The following is a 25456-nucleotide window of genomic DNA, read 5'->3' as shown; positions in this document are numbered from 1 at the left end:
ATGATTTCAACTGAATAATACACAACATTAATTCATAAGTTCTATATTAACTCGCTTCCGTCTGTCGGAACGTCTGACATCGTTTTACACTTGATTATTCAATGTAGGCCTATAGGTACCGTACTCATTCATTTCATTTTTGTATAATTTATTAGTATCTTTTTCAAATGTTGAGATCTTTGAAACGGTTTGAAATATCGATGTTCGTGTTTCGCCATTGATTTTCCTTTGTAATTCTGTATAGAAATTATGTATCACATGACCACCTTCACATTTGAAAAAATGAAGTTGGATTCAAAATGAGGCTGGATTCGAAATGAAATTGGATCAATATGATGGACGAAAGTTTTTTTTCAATTGGAATAGGATTCCCATGGAACCTACTACTATAATTTCCATAATAATTCTCACCAACTCTGTATAATTACAAGTTGTGGATCTCAGAGATCAATACAACAGTTCATGAGCGAGTTCCTCAACCCTGGGGGTCTCTAGTATATTTTATTAGTCATTAACTATATTTCTACAATATTAAAAAACGACCTGGCAACGTTACAGAGCTAGAAAAGGATAGCGCTATCTGCTTTGTTGGTTGATGAAAAAGGATAGCAACACCAATGCTCATTAAATATTGCCATTGTAACGTGGACATTACTATGATTATGATTTATAATCACAATATCTCAATGATGTGAGCTTGTGATACAGCTGTTTCGTTGCCACGGTTAGGCTTCATCGCAGTCCACAAGTCACAAAGTGTATCTAAATGCAGTGAGACCAATCGTATCAAAGGAGTATCCTGTTCGCAACTGTCGAAGGCTGCAGCCAGAAGTGAGCAGCAGATCAGCAGAAGAGCGAAGGAAGAGCCAAGAGTGGCGTGCAACGGTGCAAGTCAACTGTTCTGTCAGTTTTCGGGTTGGTGTCGCTCTGTTGCTGTAGCCGACGCTGTCGTGCAGTGTAGGTCGCGTTTTTGTTTTCGTTTGTTCGAAAACATAAAAACGGACATTTTAATAATAATTGATTCCGTATTGGAGAACAACAGAGCGCAAAGTCAACGGTTGGCGTGCTGTCTGCTTCTTCTCCAAACAGGAGCAATAACTTCACCTGGATACCTTCTCGAAAGGTGAGTGCTTTCTGTTGTTTCCGAGTCTGATTGCGACGTTGCCGAGTTGAGATCACCTTGTTCTCGCTGCTCGCTCCAGCTCCAAAGTTCAAACTTCTCAATCTCATCCACATTGCAATTACGGGGCAAGATCACATTAATTTGTATTGTGGTGTTCCGCATTTTGAAATTTGGATAATCCAGTCATCCAGAAAAGTAGGCTATTATTGGTTTGCCTTCTGCCCACTAATCCCCAAATTATTGTTATTCAGTCTACTGAATATCTAGAAACCTTGGTAATCTTGAATTTCATTGAAGTCGAATTTTTGCTTTGTGAAAAATTACCAATGAATTCCTAGGTATCATGAGACAAAAATGTATTTTGTATTGAAGGGAAGGCTAAGTTAACTAACTTTATAATACAGTACCTATGATAAGTTTTGCCTACCCAGTTTTTATGTCTAGAACCGCCACTGAACGTCTGACATCGTTTTACACTTGATTATTGAATATTCAATGTAGGCCTATAGGTACCGTACTCATTCATTTCATTTTTGTATAATTTATTAGTACCTTTTTCAAATGTTGAGATCTTTGAAACGGTTTGAAATATCGATGTTCGTGTTTCGTAATTGATTTTCCTTTGTAATTCTGTATAGAAATTATGTATCACATGACCACCTTCACATTTGAAAAAATGAAGTTGGATTCAAAATGAAGCTAGATTCAAAATGAAATTGGATCAATATGATGGACGAAAGTTTTTTTTCAATTGGAATAGGATTCCCATGGAACCTACTACTATAATATCATACTATAATTTCCATAATAATTCTCACCAACTCTGTATAATTACAAGTTGTGGATCTCAGAGATCAATACAACAGTTCATGAGCGAGTTCCTCAACCCTGGGGGTCTCTAGTATATTTTATTAGTCATTAACTATATTTCTACAATATTAAAAAACGACCTGGCAACGTTACAGAGCTAGAAAAGGATAGCGCTATCTGCTTTGTTGGTTGATGAAAAAGGATAGCAACACCAATGCTCATTAAATATTGCCATTGTAACGTGGACATCACTATGATTTATAATCACAATATCTCAATGATGTGAGTTTGTGATACAGCTGTTTCGTTGCCACGGTTTGGCTCATCGCAGTCCACAAGTCACAAAGTGTATCTAAATGCAGTGAGACCAATCGTATCAAAGGAGTATCCTGTTCGCAACTGTCGAAGGCTGCAGCCAGAAGTGAGCAGCAGATCAGCAGAAGAGCGAAGGAAGAGCCAAGAGTGGCGTGCAACGGTGCAAGTCAACTGTTCTGTCAGTTTTCGGGTTGGTGTCGCTCTGTTGCTGTAGCCGACGCTGTCGTGCAGTGTAGGTCGCGTTTTTGTTTTCGTTTGTTCGAAAACATAAAAACGGACATTTTAATAATAATTGATTCCGTATTGGAGAACAACAGAGCGCAAAGTCAACGGTTGGCGTGCTGTCTGCTTCTTCTCCAAACAGGAGCAATAACTTCACCTGGATACCTTCTCGAAAGGTGAGTGCTTTCTGTTGTTTCCGAGTCGGATTGCGACGTTGCCGAGTTGAGATCACCTTGTTCTCGCTGCTCGCTCCAGCTCCAAAGTTCAAACTTCTCAATCTAATCCACATTGCGATTACGGGGCAAGATCACATTAATTTGTATTGTGGTGTTCCGCATTTTGAAATTTGGATAATCCAGTCATCCAGAAAAGTAGGCTATTATTGGTTTGCCTTCTGCCCACTAATCCCCAAATTATTGTTATTCAGTCTACTGAATATCTAGAAACCTTGGTAATCTTGAATTTTATTGAAGTCGAATTTTTGCTTTGTGAAAAATTACCAATGAATTCCTAGGTATCATGAGACAAAAATGTATTTTGTATTGAAGGGAAGGCCTAAGTTAACTAACTTTATAATACAGTACCTAAAATAATTTCAGAATCGCCTAATTCTTGATCGTTTTTCATACCAGAAACTTTTCTTATCTTGTTCTTGTTGCCTTAAAAATAATATATCCCAATCAAGGTAGATTTTAGAACCTCAGTAGGTGAACCTATTGGAAAAACAACTGGTTTGTATAAATTTTAGTAATGAAGGCCCAATCAATATGTTGTCATGGGGGCAGATTTGATAGATAGGGACTATATACACTAGAAATATCGAGAAGATTAGAATGATTCGATTCAGACGGGCTTTGGAGTCGAGTAAATCACATATTTTGCAAGGGGCTACGGAGTTGCTCAGTTGCTGGACAAGCTCTTTCATTGGACATGTGACTAATTTCAAAATTATTTGTTGGCTGTAAAAGTAGCGTAACCTTTAACTTGATTCATCCCTCAAAAAAATATTGAGTTGTGAGCCTGGTAAAGCAAGGATCATCTATGATGATTACTTGGTCATAATTGGAATTAGTTCCAAAAAAATTTGGAGGGGGTAAAGTTGAGATGACTGACGTACTTCTACCCTTTTTCGTGGGGTGTGGGGTCTCCTTTATTTTGGGCGGGATTTGGGTTGCGCTTGGTCACTCCTGGTTGTGATCGAAAAAATAAATCACAGACATCACTGAGGAAAACACAATTTATTTGTTGAAGAATGCTTTCATTTTTTTACAGTTTTGCTTTGATTTTCTTGCTCAACGTTTTATTAGTTCTCAGTTTGCCACTCAAGCAAGAAAACAAAGTTAAAGAAAACATATTCATACACTATGTCGTACTACTATAGCTATGGGTTATAGTGGATTTGTCAGGTAGTTAGGGTTCTATTTCACTGTATCGGCTGGATGCTGGTTCTCAGATTTCATTTCATCATCTCTCATTCATTCATTGAATCATCTCAAATGAAAACGTTTGTGCGGCATTATCATTCATCCCCTCATTATCACCTGGGCTTGAAATACTCGTGAAGAGTTGCATTTGAAAAATAAATAAATAAATGAAGCTTTGGTCGGAAAAATAAAAAGCATAAAGTGCTCGCAGTGTTCTTGAATTAGTATACAAAAAATGTGTACCGTATACACTATAGTTTGCTGACTATTAAAAGAGTACCTATTTGGTTGTAAATAAGGTGCTGTAGTTTTGAAGCAGGAGTACTAGAAGAGTACTGCAGTATAGGTAATATCTGTGTTGATCTTAGTTTGGAGGAGAAGTAAAATAAAGTGTAATGTCACTGTGAATTGTTTTTCAATCAGTATGCACAAGAAGTGTTTATAATGTTGTATCGTAGTTGGTGTTGGTAGAACAATGGTGGAATGTACTATACTGGCAACGCCCATGATAGTCATTGCCAAGACTTTAGACTTGAGACTGAAGCCGTGGGCGCACAAAGAAAGTACGCGCTTGCGCACGCATGCTCTTGACATCCGGTGACGTTGACGGTGAAACCACTGCCACCGTGGTTGTCATTGTCAACGCAACGCACTGGCACTGTCCCTTTCATTATGCATACGGCATACTGCGTACCATCCTCCCAAATAATACACTCATTTGAATAACTTTCTTCCAAAGCGAAAAATTACCAATGAATTCCTAGGTATCATGAGACAAAAATGTATTTTGTATTGAAGGGAAGGCCTAAGTTAACTAACTTTATAATACAGTACCTAAAATAATTTCAGAATCGCCTAATTCTTGATCGTTTTTCATACCAGAAACTTTTCTTATCTTGTTCTTGTTGCCTTAAAAATAATATATCCCAATCAAGGTAGATTTTAGAACCTCAGTAGGTAATGAAGTGAACCTATTGGAAAAACAACTGGTTTGTATAAATTTTAGTAATGAAGGCCCAATCAATATGTTGTCATGGGGGCAGATTTGATAGATAGGGACTATATACACTAGAAATATCGAGAAGATTAGAATGATTCGATTCAGACGGGCTTTGGAGTCGAGTAAATCACATATTTTGCAAGGGGCTACGGAGTTGCTCAGTTGCTGGACAAGCTCTTTCATTGGACATGTGACTAATTTCAAAATTATTTGTTGGCTGTAAAAGTAGCGTAACCTTTAACTTGATTCATCCCTCAAAAAAATTTTGAGCTGTGAGCCTGGTAAAGCAAGGATCATCTATGATGATTACTTGGTCATAATTGGAATTAGTTCCAAAAAAATTTGGAGGGGGTAAAGTTGAGATGACTGACGTACTTCTACCCTTTTTCGTGGGGTGTGGGGTCTCCTTTATTTTGGGCGGGATTTGGGTTGCGCTTGGTCACTCCTGGTTGTGATCGAAAAAATAAATCACAGACGTCACTGAGGAAAACACAATTTATTTGTTGAAGAATGCTTTCATTTTTTTACAGTTTTGCTTTGATTTTCTTGCTCAACGTTTTATTAGTTCTCAGTTTGCCACTCAAGCAAGAAAACAAAGTTAAAGAAAACATATTCATACACTATGTCTTACTACTATAGCTATGGGTTATAGTGGATTTGTCAGGTAGTTGGGGTTCTATTTCACTCTTTTGTATCGGCTGGATGCTGGTTCTCAGATTTCATTTCATCATCTCTCATTCATTCATTGAATCATCTCAAATGAAAACGTTTGTGCGGCATTATCATTCATCCCCTCATCATCACCTGGGCTTGAAATACTCGTGAAGAGTTGCATTTGAAAAATAAATAAATAAATGAAGCTTTGGTCGGAAACATAAAAAGCATAAAGTGCTCGCAGTGTTCTTGAATTAGTATACAAGAAATGTGTACCGTATACACTATAGTTTGCGGACTATTAAAAGAGTACCTAGTTGGTTGTAAATAAGGTGCTGTAGTTTTGAAGCAGGAGTACTAGAAGAGTACTGCAGTATAGGTAATATCTGTGTTGATCTTAGTTTGGAGGAGAAGTAAAATAAAGTGTAATGTCACTGTGAATTGTTTTTCAATCAGTATGCACAAGAAGTGTTTATAATGTTGTATCGTAGTTGGTGTTGGTAGAACAATGGTGGAATGTACTATACTGGCAACGCCCATGATAGTCATTGCCAAGACTTTAGACTTGAGACTGAAGCCGTGGGCGCACAAAGAAAGTACGCGCTTGCGCACGCATGCTCTTGACATCCGGTGACGTTGACGGTGAAACCACTGCCACCGTGGTTGTCATTGTCAACGCAACGCACTGGCACTGTCCCTTTCATTATGCATACGGCATACTGCGTACCATCCTCCCAAATAATACACTCATTTGAATAACTTTCTTCCAAAGCACATTCAACTTGAACTAGCCGATAGTTCCTCTGTCCATATCCATATGGATGACAATAGAGAATAGAAGTAGGATATAATTGAGAGAAAAATGTTGAAGAGAATATGATACTGAGGAAGAATGAGTGAATGATAGAAGAAACTTAAAAGTAGTATAGGCCTACTTAGAGGTAGTGGTACATATAATATTGACAAATAGGGGAACAAGAGAGAATATGATGATAGCTGGAAAATAACATTTTGCTGATTCTTCTGTCCACATGGATGATAATAGAGAAGAGAAGTGAGATACATATAATTGATCGAGCGAAGTGAGGTCTAAGATTCAATTCGACGGTTCCGCATTGATCTTTATGTTTGTATGTATATTTTATGTTTGTTCTGAATTTACGGCGCCATGCGGCAATAGATTTTCATGAACTTTGACAGGTATGCTCCTTTTTGAATTGTGCATCGACGTATTTATAAGGTTTTTTACATGTTTGCATTTTTAGGATAATAAGGAAGGAAAGAAATTTCCTCCATTATCCAATATTAATGTGAAAAAACTATAGAATTATACATGATTGATTAGCAGTTGATTGGATTATTAACTATTACATGCAATGACGCATGCAATTGATAACTCCAAGTAGCATAGTATTTTCTCTCGACATTTCTTTACTTTCAACTCAGGCTGTCCAGTTGACAGTATGTCTTGTAGGAAATTAGCTTTTGGTGATATTTGTTTACAGATATCCATGATTAGTAATGCTGATATGATACTATTGTACATATATGTTTAGTATTGCTGATTCTTCAACCGAATCAGTCATTGGCCGATATCTCCCCGAAACGACACGACAGGTCAGAATTTAATCTGATGGACAGTATAAGAGGAGGTTGTGGTTTATAATTGCGTGAGGACTGAGGAGTGAGATTTAGTCCGATTACAATGAAAAATGAGAAAAGTTGAAGAAAAAGAAGGAAAAATGAAAAGTTGAAAAAAAGCAGCACTTTAGTACATGATGACTGCGGAAGAAAAAAAAATTGGAGAAGATCCAGAGACTTTGAAAAGAACTAAAGTGAGAATGAAGAGTTCAGATGGAAGAAGAATAGACATTTTTCTTGTTCATTCAAGGACGTTTCCCAATCAGTATGGGAGGAGAATAACATAACTCCTGGAAACTGCTTTCAAATGTGAACTTATTCGAATGAAACATCATCAAAAAGAATATCATTCTTAGCCTTACTCATTTCCATGTTGGCTATTTTTGATTTGGTGTATTTTCTCTTGAATAACTCTAAATACTTGATCAAGTATTACTGGTCTGGATAGACTGATTAGACTAATATTCCTTCAATAATTGATTATTTTTAAAACAAAAGATTCATTATTGTTCTGAGCTTGCCTTATCAAAATCAATTCTATCTATAATATGGCTAACCACATTTTCATCTACAGTCGTGGAGTGTAAAGTGAAATTTTCCATCATTGGCCTTAGTTCGGAGCTTCGCCTTTGCTTTCGACGGTGGAAAGTCTTTTGTTGTAGTGATAGCGACCAGCGACAGTGAAACAGTGATTGTGACTCCGAAGACGAAAAACACGACAAAATGACAATGTTGACAGTGTCTACCGCTTGCGCCTGCCACACCAAGCTTCGTTACGTAAAATGATAGAGTTACGCTTTATAAAATCAGTGTCGTTGTTTGGCCGACGCTAATCTCTTGAATATACTTTATATACCTTGAATATACTTTATATACCTATATAGGTGCAGTATATCAATCTCTATAACTATATTATTTGTGTCTCTGCCGACTGAGGCTTATCCATCTACATTGTTAGCCGCATTCAGTTTCTTCCAATATCCAATCTAGCTGCCTTGCTTGTCCAATATCAGTGCGGGATCAATCTTTCCGTTGCACAAGCCCCGTTCACCACGTACTCTTGTAGATTAACACTTACATAAATGTAGGGCAACAATGCAATTGATGTCAGCCCATGTTTGTAGTACAAAATAATGTTTCTGATTACATACATTCAGATAAAATGTTCTCGTAGTATTCTTTCTAATAAAAATATTAGAGTATAGAGGTGGAAGAAATGGTCGAATAGGAGAGCTTAGAATAGACATATAGTCTATACTGTGAAGGCAAATCTTTCAAATCTATCGGTCAATGTTGTATAAGTAACAAAATTAATGCATTTTTGATTTAAGATCTTCTGCTGTAATGTTTGAAGCTTAGGCGATTATCAACAGGATTTAAATAAACATGACGAATATAAGGTCTAGAATGAAAAATAGAGGTGTAGACTTTCGAGCGAATCAATTAGTGTTTTTAGTGAACATAATTAAATATTGTTTTACCTGATTTACAAGAGTCTGTTATCTATACGTATTCTTGCTGTTGTAATTATTAAAAGCATAAAACCAGCAAAAACTTGAGTTACTAGTAATTTACTATGTGATCTAGTACAAGTTATGGAGAATCTTATGAAGGATATAATTTACATCAATTTGAGATTCTGAGGGTCATATACACCAGTAACGCTTAACCACGTTTACTTGTAAATAAGATTGCATTTATAATGTCTTTCATACGGGGTTTGAACGAACACCTGACATTTCTCCGCTTAAACCGAGTATCTGCATAAGAGCCTGGGAGTAGCCTTCACAATGATTCTATAGCCTTCAATCATGGTTATTACTTTTGAAGTTTTCTCAATTCCACTGTAATTGAATTTATGAAGCTTCATGTTGGATTTCTAAAGCGTTTTTAGTGCAGTTAAATTCAACTTATCCATGTCTCTCTCTCTCTCTCTTCTTGAGAGGGTTGAATGTAGGGGCCGGCTGCGCCCTAACTCCGCCCTCCTAGGATAAAAAATAAAGGCAGCGATTCTATTCTATTCTTCCGTTTTCATCCTTTAGCAAGACTAAATGGTTAAGCTAGTGAACATTGTTGTCTAGTTATTAGTAGAAGCTGATCTGTGTTTATATTGTAACAAACAGAAGAGCAAATGACGTGACGTTGATAAGTTTGTGATTCGAATAATATATGACTGATGATAACTTATGCAGAGATCAAGGGCACAGTTAAGGTAGGCGTACAAAGATCGTCATCGGACAGACGGCACGCATAGGACGGACCGTACAATTAGATGTGATGTATTGTTCTCAATTGGAGTGCGCATACCTATCCGCATCGTATAGGTAGGCTATGCGCACTCCAATTGAAAACAATGCATCAAATCTATTCGTCCGATGCGTGCCGTCCGTGCACCTACCTTTAAAGTCTAAGTTTCATGAACATTTTTTATCAATTGAACTTCGAGGAAGTAAGAAGAAGCATGAGGTGGATCATTAGAATTTATCGAGGAGAAACCCCATAAGATTGAGAAAATCAGGATTTGAAAAGGGAAGATCACAAGAATAATAATAATAATAATAATAATAATAATTCGTTTATTTCACTGCATTTTTACAATAATTGGTAATACAAATACATACATTAAACATAATGGTTGAACATTACAATTGGTAATACAAATACATACCTTAAGCATAATAATTGAACATAGATAATAATATTAAGCATGTAACAGAAAAAACCACAGTGCATCCCTCTTTAGGCTAAACCTGCGATGAGGGATGTCTCGCTCTCTAGTTGAGTCAACTTAATTATAATACAATAACAATTTTGAGGTATCAAACAATAAAGTAAATTTTATACAATAATCAGTGTGCTTTTCACAAGATGGGATTACGAATCTTTAACAATAAATTACATTTGAATGAAGACAGCAAAAAAATGTAAATAATATTACACCTCTATTAAACGTTTTTCTTCATAGAAGCGATTAAGTCTATTCTTAAACAAATTGTAACTGGGTGCATCTGATATATCTGATTGCAGTTTATTGAAAAGTCGTGGTCCCTTAGCAAAAGCATGTAAGGAGGCCACTCTACTTCTTGTGAAGGGTTCTTTTAATTTATTAGCAAGATTTCGACGAGTGGAATATACATGTTCATCCATAACTGGAAACTCTGAACGTCTTAAATACACAAACTTCAAAAGATTTATTTCAAATAGGGTATCAACACTAAAAACGCCAAATTCTCTATACAATACTTCGGTTGGATATCTTATGGGTCTCTTTAAACATATTTTTATTATTCTTTTATAAAGAATTATGAGAGGTTGCAAAATTGAACTCCCACAACTTCCCCATGATACAATACCATAGCAGATAATTGACTGTATCAGTGCCAAGAATACCATTCTTAATTGATAGATAGGAAGGACATTCCTTAATTGAACGAATTTATAAATTAATTTTCTAAGTTTTGAACAGATGTATGAAATGTGCGAGCTCCACCGTAAATGTACATCCAATACTACACCTAAATATTTTATTTCATTTTCTTTCTCTAATGTAGGACATCCACAGCTGTTGTATGGACTGGCACAATTTATATTATGTGATACTAGTTTACAGTCAGTATTATCTGGAGGCAATCCAGAGGACGACAATGAAAAGGGAAGAAATCTAGTTTTTTGAATGAATTCAACTTGAGGCAAATCAGGATTTAACATTCAATGAGAAAACATACTAATGGACTAGTCGTATTCGCTACAATTTTTCATTGTTTCATATTCATTAGCTTCGAAACCTTTCCTCGCAAACGTATGGGCACTCACGCATAGACCTTATCAAGCCCTTATATGCATAGACCTTATATGCATGTTTTGAATCACAGTGATCTGATATTGATAACATTTTTTTTACTTTGTGCAGTTCAATGTCAATGACTTGGTTAATTGTCCAGTCAGTGAACTTGTCCCTAGTTGGATAAGAATTGCAAACTCAAGTCCATCAAACACAAACACCGACCCGGCATTAGGTCCGCGCCCAAGCATGCGGGTGCGTGCACTGCACTGACAGGTGAAGAACACTTCCTGCCGGAAGTTTACCGTATGTCACCGTTACGCTACTTGTGCATTGCACCTCCATAGGTTACTTACCGTACTGTAGCACAGCTCTAGAGTCGATGGTCCCCAAAAGTACATTTATACTTACAATTTTGCATGATACTGTACCCAAATGATTGAATATAGGGAAAGCTGTACTTCTCAATTAGTTCTTTCTGAAGCTTACAAAAATAGTAAAATGAGTTGTAGAAGTGAATGAAGTAGAGAGAATACAAATTTCTTTGAAACAGCCAAAGACGTGTCTTACAATCTTTATACTCTGAACCTGAACATGGGGCGCCACGCCACTTCTGTGTTGATCAGGCCTTGGATTTTTTCGAATGAATTTTCTTCAGTGAACTGCGAACTTGTCAAATGCTTTGGTTTAGATTGAAATTGGATTGATTAGTATTACTATGAACTAAACTCTTCAATTTCCAGTCTGGTAAAGGCCTCCAATTCAATGCATTAACACCTCACGAAGAATATGCTTCAGCATACAAAAATAGAATCTATATTGAATCTTGTAGTATTCCCTTTGACGTTTCTGAAAACATTATGAACTTACCATCATGAAAAATATGGTCTGCTTATTGTTCAATTATAGACCTATTGTTACAGGTGGGTTCCAAACCATCGAACAAATGATAACGGATAAGCACACTTGTTTCCTCTAAACAAGAAGCAAGTTCTTTTTCAATCAAACCTGGATAAAACTATTGTACTGTTGTCATTTTGAGCTCCGTCTGCAATAATTTATAATGAATTACTGCAAGCCGTAAAAAGACGTCGATTATTTATTTGCAATGCAGATTTTGTTGAAGATGACGACAGTATTGATTATTGATTGTAGCATCGATTAGTGGTTGAATTTAACCGACGTCTGTTTAGTTCAGCCGATGTCCAATGACAAAGTAACGAGCACATAAACTCAGTTATAATCTGGGTGGGCGTCATTTTTCGACTGAAAAGGCAAAAGCCGATCGCAATTGGTGTACAAGCAGCAAAACGAATCTGGCTGATGTTTACGCTTACTGTGCCAGAGCACGCAATTCCAGTGTCACTCAGGCCCTTTCTCCTACCCTCTGCATCAAAACTTCCTTCTCAAGCCAAACGACAAATACCTTTTCCTGAATCTACCCATTAAACTTCCAGAATAGCTTTCATAATCAAAACACACACTCACCCTAAATGGCACGGAATTCGCGTTCCGTCGTCCATTGCGAGGCTCTGTTTAATTCCATTATCTCTTTTTATCATGATTGCTCAACATTGAACAATATTTTCACCTATTTATGATCAAGACCATTTATTAGACGGATTTAGTGAGGTCAAATTCACTTTACCCGCAGGATCAATTTGAATCACTGAAATTCATTCAATTTGATGAAACAGGTCAGTCTGAATATATATTAATGTTTACTTCTCACCTTATTGTTGATGTGAAAATCATTTTGAACTAATCCTTCTATAGATTTTGTACAGCACGCAATGTGGGCCTTAAATGTAGTCTCTATCATTAACAAGCCTTGTCTTTATCTTCATCTTTAAGCCTTATTTTTATCATTAACAAGCCTTGGTTGTTAATGATAATTATTGTTATTAATCCATTATTTGATTTTTCCATAATTCTCATATAATTTTTATTCGATTTAATGTAATTTTTGTTCACCCTTGATAATAATTAGATCTCTCATATTCCTCATATTTTGACTTGGAAAAATAATTATTTTAATGATACATTGCAATAAACTTTTCTCTATATCCATCTTCTTCATCTATCGACTTTCCTGATCAAATACAGTTGACAATAAGTTGAGAACCATAATCCATAATGATGATTGAATAATATTTAAAGATTTGATAAAGTGATAAAGTATGGAACCTTGTTAGAAGTTGGCAATCTTGTTGAAACTTGTGAATCTTGAAACTCAGGTAACCAATTTTATGAAGCTGCCCAAAAACTATCAAACAGGTATTCTTGAAATGTATTCATCGTCTTATGTTATGCAGAATCAAAAAATGTTATGACATGAGTGATAATTCATCAACATTGCTATAGGTTTAAAATTGTGCAAGAAACTAGATACTCGATCTCCAGACACCAGAATCGAGCATTCTACTCCATCTGTTGCATATTTTTAATTCAAGATGATCGTAAATGTGTGCAAGCTCGCAATTACAAAATATCATCCTTTTTGATGTACTGTATTCGATTCATCTATAGTATAAGAGAGATTTATAATAGGGTTGTGTTTGTTCGTTTGTTCGCATCAAAACATGTCAACTTGTGGATTGCATACCGGGAAAGCGGGAATGATTTAGATCTCCAAATTTTGTACATAGATTCTAAAAATATCAATCTCGTGCATCTCGAAGCAGGACCTCCTATATACTACCGGACCTGAGCCTAGAAAAAAAATTGCCGCCGTATGTGGTGGTCTCATAGAAATTCCTACTGAGAAAAAATCACTAATCAGCTGTTAGAGAGCGTCTTAGTTTGTCGAAATCTCAGTTCCTCTAGTTCCCGTTTAAAATATCAATGCCGGCCACCACAAACGGCGGCCATTTTTTTGTAGGCGCAGGTCCGGTATATAGGAAGTCCTGCTCGAAGCCCAAATTTCAATTAATGTTCAAATTTCATTCATGGGACATGAATACATACCATAAATGTTAAATAGCCTCTAATAGCATCATTAAAATTACCTCTGATATAATAATTTAGAGAGACTATCTCTTCGAAACAGATGGTTGAAATTGGTAACTAAATTAATAACCAGTCCAATTTTGTCAGGTTGACATCAAGTTGAAGGAGGTTTCTAAACAAGATTTGAGTTCTGTAACTTTATTATTTTAGTACCAAGTTGAAGGACTTATCTATACTATAATAAAGGAAAAATTTGACTTATAAACGTACGGAATAGGAAAATTATGTTCGACACATCATCACGTCTAAACTACTGGACTGATTAACTTGAAGTTTTTCATATAGATTCTTATTTTACCAAGGTTATAGCTAGGCCTATTTCAAACACTTCAAGATTCCACTCGGTCAATTTTTCACTTTGTTAAGCTTTAAAATAGACCCTTGCGGAGCATGGGTTACCTGCTAGTCATTCCATATTTGCAAGATTTATTGACAAATTGAAAGTACTCTGATAATAATCCAACTTCAAATAATAAGCTTCCTCCATTTGCATTATCAGTGCAATGTGCAATTGGAAGGTGTTGTTAGGTCTTGAAATACTATGTTGTAGATGTAGGTGATAGAAAATTGTGAAGTCTATCTATATTCTTCTCGTTGATTTTTTGAAATGCTATCCACAAGTATAATGTGCAATTACCCATAAAATCTGCTGCTTTCATATCTGTTTGCAATCGAATTCAAGTTAATTTTATTTCGGGAAACTAAATTAAATGCGAGATGATTCTCAATCATAATTGAATATAGTTTCTAACTATTCGAAAACGCAGCCTTGGGTGTTTCATTACTTACAACCTAACCCTTCACCTTCAAACTACTCTGTCTTTGAACTTGCCAAGCAAAGATTAGTTCGTGATTTTTTAAACAAATTAATTCACATATTTCGGATCTCAGGAAAAACTTCCACATTCTCTTATCTAGATGTCTTTCAGGACTTGATGGCCATGATAATTGTTTTTAGACAATACAATTCCGCAGAATAATCTGAGCCAGCTGAGCATGACAGAAAGACATTTTTATGAAGCATAAATTACCAGTAGTAACTTGCTGCACTGTATTCAACAGGTAAGGGCGACGCGATTAACTGGTACCAGTTTAAAAAGAATTCAGCGTATGAATTGCATGTCGAATGAATTCTCCACAATATTACGAGTGAAAATACTAAACATTTCTTGACATGTAATTTTCGCATAATAGTGTTGTGTGCTAAAGATTTTGTTTTATTGTACTGCCTTTACTAGGCAAAACTTGGAAAAGCACATGCAGTGGAAACTATAAACTGTGACTCAAGAAACATTTGTGTGCATCATAAGATAAAAAAAGAAGAAAGGAAAGGCTACTTTGTAAAGAGTCCTGCAGATGTCTCCGTGCATAATAATATACCTACGCCGTTTGCCTTGTCCTGGAGCTGGAGAGAATTGTATATTGTATGCTAATTGCGTTTGGCTTAAAGGTCACTCCCAGACAAAAATTAATATGTGATGTAATATGTAATTTAGACAACAACTAACAACCAACAATTCGTCGATCAGCGAATCAGCTGTCCTTCCGCCACTTTTATTACTCAAAGACAGTGATATATGAGACATACAAGAGAATTCATTAACATTGACAAAAGTGTATTACCTTTTTCCTTCAACATAGTTAAATTATAATGTACAATAATTGATCATATTGATGAACAAGGTCTTTTCGGAAACCTTTGAAACATAACAAACAGAACAGTGGTAACATTTCACACGTGACGATTTCATTCAAATTACCACTGCAGCCTACTTAGGAACCGGTTCATTCTTTACACTTATATCTTGCACACTCTACTGTTTAGCTTTGCTAACCTATTGATTAATAGTTATATCATCAACAGTAATCATCAACTATTACAACACAGAGTCGTGCTTATGACAATTTTTCCTCTTCTGATCATGAAATGGAGTAGCAAATATTTCTGTAATATGAACCTAGAAATAAAATTTTGAGCTTATACCCATGAGTCTAGCCAATCTATGCTGTTAGGAAATGGTTCGATACATTTACACATTTCACCATTGAGAGAAATGCTTGATACTTAACCAATCATATGCAGAGATAGAGTGAACCATTCATTAAGTAGAGATTTTTTGTCCCATTTCAATCATACGTGTTCATATTAATCATCATAGCAGGACTGTTGATTGAAAAATAGATATGAATTGATTTGAATACAACAGCTCCCAAGACACTTTGCATGAATGATTATTGGAGTTTTTCTTTGGAGTTCAAAATGGGGAAATTTCCCACGGAAAACTGATCCGTCTTGATCCTTATTCTCAATGTAAAGAATACTGTTCTTATTCAACCCATAGATAAACTACTGTGGATTGGTTTATTGCGTTTCGGAAAAGGTTAGCAATTCCCACATACATTAAACATTTTGTTCTGGCCCATCACTTTGCGACTGAGATAAAAGCATCCAATATTACAATCCCATCTCCACTCACCACCCGCCTTCTATTGGTTACTTTTTGATTTTTCGGTCTGAGTTTCCTGATTGTTTGCAGTTATGATGCTGTGAACTATGTGTTTTTCGAAAATAAAGTGAGTCGATTGACTTTCAATTGCAGCCAATATGCATGATTCGTTATGAACAACGAACGGTCGGCGAAAGATTGCAGGGATGGTTGTAGGTATGGCGAGCGAAGGACGGGGTTGTGGGTCGTGGGAAATGAAGGTGCTTTTGAGCGATTACTGTTTACGGTTAGGCCAGACCGACAGACGTTCAGGATCAGGATGGTGGAGGAGTCAGGAGTCAACTCGTTTGCACGCACGCGCATGATCGTCGCACTCGAGAAAAGCCGGTATGTAAATGTGGACTGGGGCTAGTGGTTATTATAGAGGCTAGTATATCTATATAATTGTGGCCATAGTATGGCTCCATCCAGAGGATGGATATAAGCTCCTCTTCCGAGAAGGTGAGCAAGGTCATTGACCTCTGCTTTGCTTGTATTCAGCTGCTGATATGACAGTGGAGCGTCTGTGCAGGCGCTGGTTAGGCACCACTCTAAGCTCTGCTGTATCCATGATTGGTTCCTTTTGCTTTACTACACCATTAATCAAGAATATAGTTTTTTCATAGTCTTCATCATCTCGAATACAACAGTGCTAGTATCCAGTCTACAAAAAGCAAAATTAAAAACACGAGAGACTGGAACTATTCCCTTCAATTTCCGGCTATTTTGTATCATTGGAACCTATTTGTATCATTGACACTATTTTTCTCCTCATAATTCCCATCTCCCACATGATCAGCCAGCTGAATTACTCATGTATCGTAATCAACCCGCTCCTGCATTATTAATGGAAACCAGCTACTCTTGTCACTTTGGATTTTCATGTGCTTTAGGATATTGGACACATCAATTATATTATCAGTTCCAAAACTTGTGGAAGCATTGATTGCTCGCTTGATTCCTCCCTATAATGGGTTAAATTGAAGAGGGGGCTTTTATTACCTCAATTTCGCCCAAATCACTTCCATTGTAAAGTGTAAATAAAAGTAATTATCTATCTATCTATTTATAAAGCTCTCTTATCTTGAAGTCGCTTATCTGAAGCTGGTAAATGTCTGTCTACTGTATAGTAAGATGTTCCTCGAGCAGATCAGTGACTTCCCTACATCTGTTCAACAATGGTGAACATAATAATTGTTTACAGTATTTGAGAGATTTCTTGTACAACAATGATTGGAGTTTTGTAGATTAGACACTTGATGTAAACATGCACGTGCGTGAGACCTTGTGCCGGATGTTGCGTTGCGCATTGCTTGTTGCGCATAGTGATCTCCAGTTCATAATGGCAGTATTCCTTACAGCTAATATTGATGTTTCCCCATTCAACGAATGCTGACAGTGTGGAATGAATATCGCTATTGAAATATAGCAGAGCGTTATAGTGGGATCCACTTCTAACTGTCAGCATTCCTTGGATATGATGCCAATGCTTCCATATTCAGCCAATGCTGAATGTTTCAGTTTGCTCAGTTGCTCAGTTTCAGGTGAATATCACTATAGTAAAGCGTTAAATATAGTTGGCATTCGAATTGTTGCATAGTTGGCAGTAGCAGACTTGAGTGGCGTATTGCGTTGGCGTCGTCGACCTAGAATCCAGAAACGTCGGCCAAGGCCAGGAGGCGTCGCCTCTTTAAACAGTTGGCGTTTCCAGCTCAGCTCCAGCGTCTTGGCTGACTGCTGACTGCTGAAATGCGCTCACCTTAGGCCTCGCCGAGTGCAACATCGCAAATTCTGTCGATTGCTGTTCAAGCGAAAGTTCAGCTGCGCCTACGGCCGTTCTCACTGCAAACTTCGAAGTCAATTTATAGATCCTGGTTGTTATTTGCTGCACTGTTTGTGCCACCGTTGGAGTAATTATGACAGACAGTAGCACTTTTAATCGGGATTTAGATCCAATTTAGCATTGTCATTAGATTATTTGCGGTTTGGAATTTGTTGGGTGTTGTGGTATGAGGAGTTCTTAAAAAGTTTGGCGAGCCGACTTGGCAGCGAATTCCATACGTGCATAAAAATTGTCTGTCACCCTATAATTATTCCAGAAAGCTAAAGGGAATAAATGGTAATTAAATATTCCATGGAAATCTGCCTTGTAGGGCCATCCCTAGTATGAGAAATATTATAAAAATGTCCAAATTCGCTCTATTCTCTATATAAGTAATGATTTGATGATTTATGTACAGTAGTATTACAAAATATAGTGGTGGATCTCATTTTTGAATAAGATCAGAACAGTATTAAAAAAAAAATCAATCCATAGTAGTGATTGACACTGTCATGACAGAATAAAAACTCCACTATTTGAATATTCCTATGATTTACACCTCGTAAAGTCTACGATAAAAATACTACATATTCTATACCCACTGTGCTTCATTTCTGATAGACTAAGATTAATTAGTATTTTTCTATTGGTTTGAACATATATTGCTTCTCTCACGAATTATAGAAGCTGTATAATGCCTCTCCAGAGAATGATTAGTTCATGTACTGTGTCAGTAATGTTAAGATTCGATTATTAAAAAATATATATATATATATTATGATAAATCACCTCCCCTGATAGTAGAATCCGATTATAATATTAAGGTTCTCTAGGGTCACGCATTGCTCGGATACATGCGTATTAAGCTACTATTCACCTGTTGAGGGGCATAATCGTCCTTTCCAAGGAGATAATAGCCTTTAAACTATTCGGACAAATACCGTCATGAAAGTCAGCGGGGTCAAAACTATTAGAAGCACTCACACACCGGCTTTCAGCATCTCTAAAAAAGGAGAGATAATATTTTCAGATAATAAGGATTAGAACTTGATGGCCATCTACAGCCGTGTATGGTCGTGCTCACCACTGAAGTTGGAGATAAACATTATTCGAAGATCAATGTTAAGGTCTGTGGTCTGCTTCCGGAATTCGATAAGCCAGGAATGTTTATGAATATTTCAAGACCCTTGGAATTTTCGAGTTCAGATTGAATCATTGTTACATCAGTTGATTCGTCCTAGAAAATAATGAATAATAATCCCTCACGAGTGTTCATTGGCCCTGAGCATCTGGAAATAATCTTCGAAATTGGTGTTTTATAATAATAATAATGGAGATTGTATGATTGCATTCATTGGAAGATACTGAATTGACTGCACTGGAAATCGAAAATGATGCTTCATTTCGGAAATGAAGCATCGGAAATCAACATTCATGAAAACAAACATTTCAAGAATAACCAAGATGTATGGAAAGTAATGGAAATTAATGATTGAAGTTGTTTGATGTTGATCGCTGTTTATATTGAAATTCGCATCTCGCATTGCCTCTTGAATTTGGCAGCGTTTTGTAATGAGTGTGCTTGTTTTCTAATATTTGAAACAGTATTTTCATGCTGAATGGTGTTTTGGAGGCGACTGCTTTACAATGAGCCAGTCAGCTTATGCATCATCATTCCTGAATGTGATCATTCATTCATTGATCCAATCAATATCTATACTCAGATAAATGAGACCTGTTATTTAAAGTTTATCGATAACTTTTTCTACTAGCTAACATTAAATGTAAACTAGCTAGCTTTTATTGAATGTAACTAGCTCCCTACAAGCTTATATAAAATGTTATCAGGATTAGATCCAAACCACGCATTCACGTGATTTTTATTTGCGATAATTACGTGTTGGTATTCATGTAGTCTCATCAGATATGGTCAAATCTTCCGAGTGACCTCGGAATAATAATAAATATTATTGACACTGGTTAACTTTTAAAGTGAAAGTGAAATCTTAACCTTATTCTTTTTTGAAACTTTTATTTGTAAAAATTTGGGAAAAGACAGTTTTGGGCTATGCCTGTTGTCTTCTCCTAATCATATTATAATTATGATCTGTAATTGCCAATGAAATAAATAAATAAATGAATAAATAATATACAATATTTTTGATCCTCATGCAATCATGATTTTTGACATCAATTTCAATGGATTTGACTCAAATCACCACTCTTCATCTTTCTGTAGCCTGGAATTTATGAAGAAATATAAAAATTGTAAATAACTGATGGTTTCTTGTGATTTGGAACATCATATTGATGATGTATGAATATTATTGTGTCTTATATTGTATCGAGAAGGCTGTGGCCTTTCGGTTCGTGTGAAGACGTTGCCGTAGAAAAGTGATAATTCGGTAGTGGCACTGGCACAGTGCAGAGTGGAGCCAGAGTCGCCAAGGCCGATCGCGGTTGAGGATATTTGACCGCAGGCTGGCCATTATTGCCATCAACCCTGTTATCGTACTCTTCTAGCGAAACGAATCTCTCAAAGAGTGAACCTTCCGACCATGACGGTGTGGATAATTGACGCGCAATCTTATTCCTTATTATTATTTGTTTCAGTCAGTTTTTCTTCTTTTTGTATGACTTTTTTAAAGACTAGACCTTGTGTGTTTGAATTCAAATAGTAGACTCAATTCTAAGGTTTCATGGCTACTCTATTCTCTCTTATCCAGACACCGTGACTTCATTTACAATGAGGAATTTCATTTGAAAATTCTAGATGGGTGAAAAGTCATTAGGGTACTAGCTCTTTTAAGTTTTTTTATAGTCACCGTAAAGATTCACTTAAGGAAAATAAAATAATAATATTCGTATGGATTTTATTGGTGGGGTGTTCCTGACGGAAGTTTCACCACACCTCACCTGGATATATCACTTGAGCCGTCAATGGGTCTTACGACTGTCGTACTTCAGCTGGGACGGACATTTCAACGTGTCCATCCGATAACACGGGAGTGACCTGTGAAAAATATAATGGAGACAATCAAGACAAACATATGAATACTATCTTATTATATTACTATCGATGTAATATTATTATTGAAAGATGCAGATGATCGTATTTGCAAAAGCTCAATAAATTCATGCTGAAGTTCACTCTTCAATAAATTTAAGGAGATCAGGAGTAAAATATGTAGGATTAATACGAAACTTCTGTACTTCAATACATATCCAGTTATGCTTCATAATCATAAAACAAAATATTTGTGTATGAATAAAAATATAGGGATGAATTACACAGGTTTGTTCAACCAAATTGATAAAAAGCTAATATTCATCTGTTGATCCTTGCTTATAAAGGCAGTCTGAATGAATGAAGATTAATTTACCGTCTTTTGAGAGTGATGTTTAGAGCTTTTTCAGTGATATATCATTGATATAAATCAATATCGACTCCAATCAGACACTATGCTGAAGAGAGTGCAATGTGATATAATAATATAATCCTTATTGTGTTGTGTCGTCTGTCAAAACTTTTTCCATTCTGTATCAGACACACTGATTGAAATTTATTATGTAATCAGCATCAACCACACCCAATCAAGGCTTAATAATTCTCATTCAAAGACTTCGATTCGATACCGTTTTTAAATTGTCTAGAACTGCACATATGTAGATGAAGTAAGTTTGGAAAAGAAACATTTCCAATGTCGATAGTCCACAAACTTCTATTATTAATATTATCAAACAAACGTCACAAAATTCTTTACTCACCATACAATAAACTCCTTATAATGAACTCCTTATACAGTATAGAAGGAGTACTCCCTTTGTGCAGTATACAGTATACAGTAATACAGTATAATCCTATTAATCACTACAGTATATTTATTAATCACTATGGTATCAAACATAAGCTTATATTGAAGTTGAAAGTAAAATTAACCAGTAGAACCTCACGTTTGAATAATCCAGCCCTATATTAAAACATTTGTATAATTCAAATCACAGCCAACTGCTGAATCATCGACAACTCATTTCAGGTAAATACATGAATAGTTTCTCCTTAAGACAACGGATAAACCTTTGGCTGAGATCCAGATGACTGTTGCACGTCATTAGTTTCCGTTTGCCTGCAAAGTCGCAGTTATCCAAAGAGGAAGTAAGGAGTATTGGAATTCGAGTGTGATTTATTAGCGATTCCAGATAACTGTGGCTACTTCTGAGCAGGAAGAAACCGCCGAAAATCTTGAACTCTACTGGCTTACTTTGCTACTTATATGACTGAGCTTTATCTTGAGGCGCCCTGGTGAGATCATCATAATTCATAGTGACTGGTCATGAAAGATTTATGACGGGGTGATCTGTTTGTAATCAGCTGAGGTTGTGAAACGATATGCTAGTGTAAAGCACGTGTAGACGATTTTCCGTGTGCGACAATTGCCCAACCGAACGGGGAAGTAGATGCTCAAGATAAAGAAAAGCCAATTGAGCTCGGCCTGTGAAGGCTATTTGACTGAAGATTACTGTACCGTCCTTGTGAGAGTGAATCTGTGAGTTGTTGATCAATAGTCTGTTGTTTCTCCGCATCCAAACAATGACCGAGCTCATTTCATGATCCTCGTAGTCTTGCCCCGACTTGCCCCCTTCTTGCTCCTCCAGCCCCCCCCCCCACATTATTGCCAGCATCATTAGGCTTGCCCACGCTGAGGCCATTGTGCAACAGTAGTTTCTTGGTCGTGGACAAAATGCTTCATTGTCTTGCATTTTTTGCACACACACTGTGTACTGTATAGATGTACGCCGGAGACGTTTTCAAATTGCACTCTTCCCCATTGAGCAATGCTTAATTTCAATTTGCTCTAGAGCAATTGGTGAGTGAGAGTGATTATTCAAACACGAATCAACGCAACAAGAGATTCCAGACCCTGTGAATTCATAAATTCATTTACCCTTTGAAGAACTCAAAGGCTTGAAGCCAGCATATTCTTGATGAATTAGTTGCGCAAGGACTAGGATATATTGACTGAACAGTACTGTTTTGAATCAAACACATTTCAACTACTTATTACAGAATTAAGTTCATTTCAATGAGTAGTCAAGCAATTCAATTCAACCTGAACTATTTATCTTGACTTCCACAGCTTTCAATATCACTGCTGACTATATCAGCGGCATTTCCAGCGAGCAGTTTTCCAGAACTCTCAAGTTTTACAGATCCTCTTTCCGACTTTCAAATTAGCATAAAATTTAAATATCCTAATCCTCCGCCATTATTCAAATAGATCTTACAAAAAATGCCAAAATATTGCTTAGATTGATGATTAATAATTTCTTTGCATTCGAGCCACATTGATAACATAGATTACACAAATTTTTACACAAAATCTAGTACATTTATATAAATATATATAAATATTTTTGATTGGCCTACAGTTGCCGCCTATTAACTGCCGTTTTACTATTGGTGCATGCAAATTTTATTCGGTATTCATGCGCCTGGTAACTCTTATTTCCTGAATACATTAAATTATTTTTATTTGTTTTTTATTTATGCTCTTTGCATGCTAGTTAATATTCTATACATTAATATTAATTCCATGCTACCTAATAATTAGCCACGTGGACGGGTGTTTTTTCACATTGCACACCATCTGATTGCAATAAAGCTCTGCCAAGGGGTTTTGGTCAGATTCTACGTTCTTCGGTTTGATCGATCTCTAGGTCACCGATCCGTGAATACATGTACATAACCTCAATCTTTAAATATTTTATATAATAATCTATTTATGAGCAATAAACTTCCTTCAAATCATTTTTAGTTCTTGTACCATTTAGCCAGAACAAGCTGATGCTATCTAATCTTGTATTATATCTGCTTGGCGATATTAGCCAATTACTTTATTTTTAGACCTATTACTATTTCTGTTAGGGCTTTTCATCTACCCAGATTTAATATTTACACGCGCCCCTGGGTTTGAATTCAAAATATTTGAGAATCACAATGTTTTTAATGAAAACCACCCTTCAATACATTGATATACACTATACTTTATTTATAAATTATACTCTCCTACTTCTATCACAGATCGCAGACATATTTGCTGCATCTCCTTTATACCTTTATCAAATACAATAACAAATTCTCCTCCTCAACACACATAAAAATATCATAAATATAAACTTCTAAACGCACTCCTCCTGACACATTTACAACACAGTAATTTTTAAATTCGCCGCTTGCAGGGCCGCCAACTTAACTACACACATTTCATAATTCTCATAAATGATTCCTTTTAGACAATAATTTCGATTCATAAACTTCTGGGCTTATATCTTATAGTATTTCTTAGGTCTTAATATAAATAATTTTCTATACATCAGGTACAATACTTTTCTTTTGCTAATGGCTTTTTGGTTTTTTGGTAGCTTGTATTCACTTTAACTCTTTTCAGGTAACAAACGTGGCATAATTAAAAGTAATAAATATAAAACATATAAATAAATATCGACATTATAAATATAATAACTAACAATAATAAATAACTCTTTGGTACAGTACTTCTTTTTATAAACATATGTTCAACAGACATTACATTCGTTTGATTTGGGTGGCTTTGGCCAGCTGGTCACTGGTTCTACAGAATTTGCTGTCGAGTTTCATAACTATTAACCTAACTGCTCAATTTTTTCTCTTAAAAAGGTAATTAACAAATTTTAATTTTATTATCCCCGCTTGTGTCCTTTTTTATCTGATGTATATAATTTAATTACATATTTAAAAATTGTTCTTTTCCTTATTGCAGGCTTCTAACGGTTGGAAGGAATTAAAACATTGGATTGTTGCCACGCGGTCCTATACCAAGATTAAATTTATTAAGGAAGGTCAGTAATCGGTTTGATAATAATGTTTTCCTTGATTTCTTATCATATTTATTTCAAATTTTGATGATATTTCATGTAGAATTGTTGTGATTTACTTGCATTCTGTTTGTAGTTGTTGCTGTAGGCCGTTCGGTTATCTGCTGTCTGGTTGTTTGTTGAGGCTGTCCTAATTGATAATTATTTTCATCATAAATTTGAAGCCCTTGTATCTGGTATATCCTTTTAATCCATTCTTTTTCCAATCATCTTGTAATCTTAATGCATCCTGCTTTTCATGCTCATTTAATATT

The 25456-nt window shown here is 36.0% G+C and overlaps 1 protein-coding gene across 1 annotated transcript in view; it reads left to right on the top strand.

Moving 5' to 3' along the window:
* Nucleotides 1-2360: 2360 nt before the first annotated feature.
* LOC111053919 overlaps nt 2361-25456 on the top strand; it is a 70288-nt gene continuing 47192 nt past the window's right edge. Inside the window, exon 1 of the mRNA XM_039421192.1 lies at nt 2361-2646. The gene's annotated coding sequence lies outside the window, so the exon portion shown is untranslated. The remainder of the gene's footprint in view (nt 2647-25456) is intronic.

The sequence above is a fragment of the Nilaparvata lugens genome, chromosome 2, assembly GCF_014356525.2.
Source record: "Nilaparvata lugens isolate BPH chromosome 2, ASM1435652v1, whole genome shotgun sequence".
NCBI classification, from domain to species: domain Eukaryota; kingdom Metazoa; phylum Arthropoda; class Insecta; order Hemiptera; family Delphacidae; genus Nilaparvata; species Nilaparvata lugens.
The sequence above is the reverse complement of the archived record's forward strand: the minus strand, read 5'-3'. Positions and strand labels throughout refer to the sequence as shown.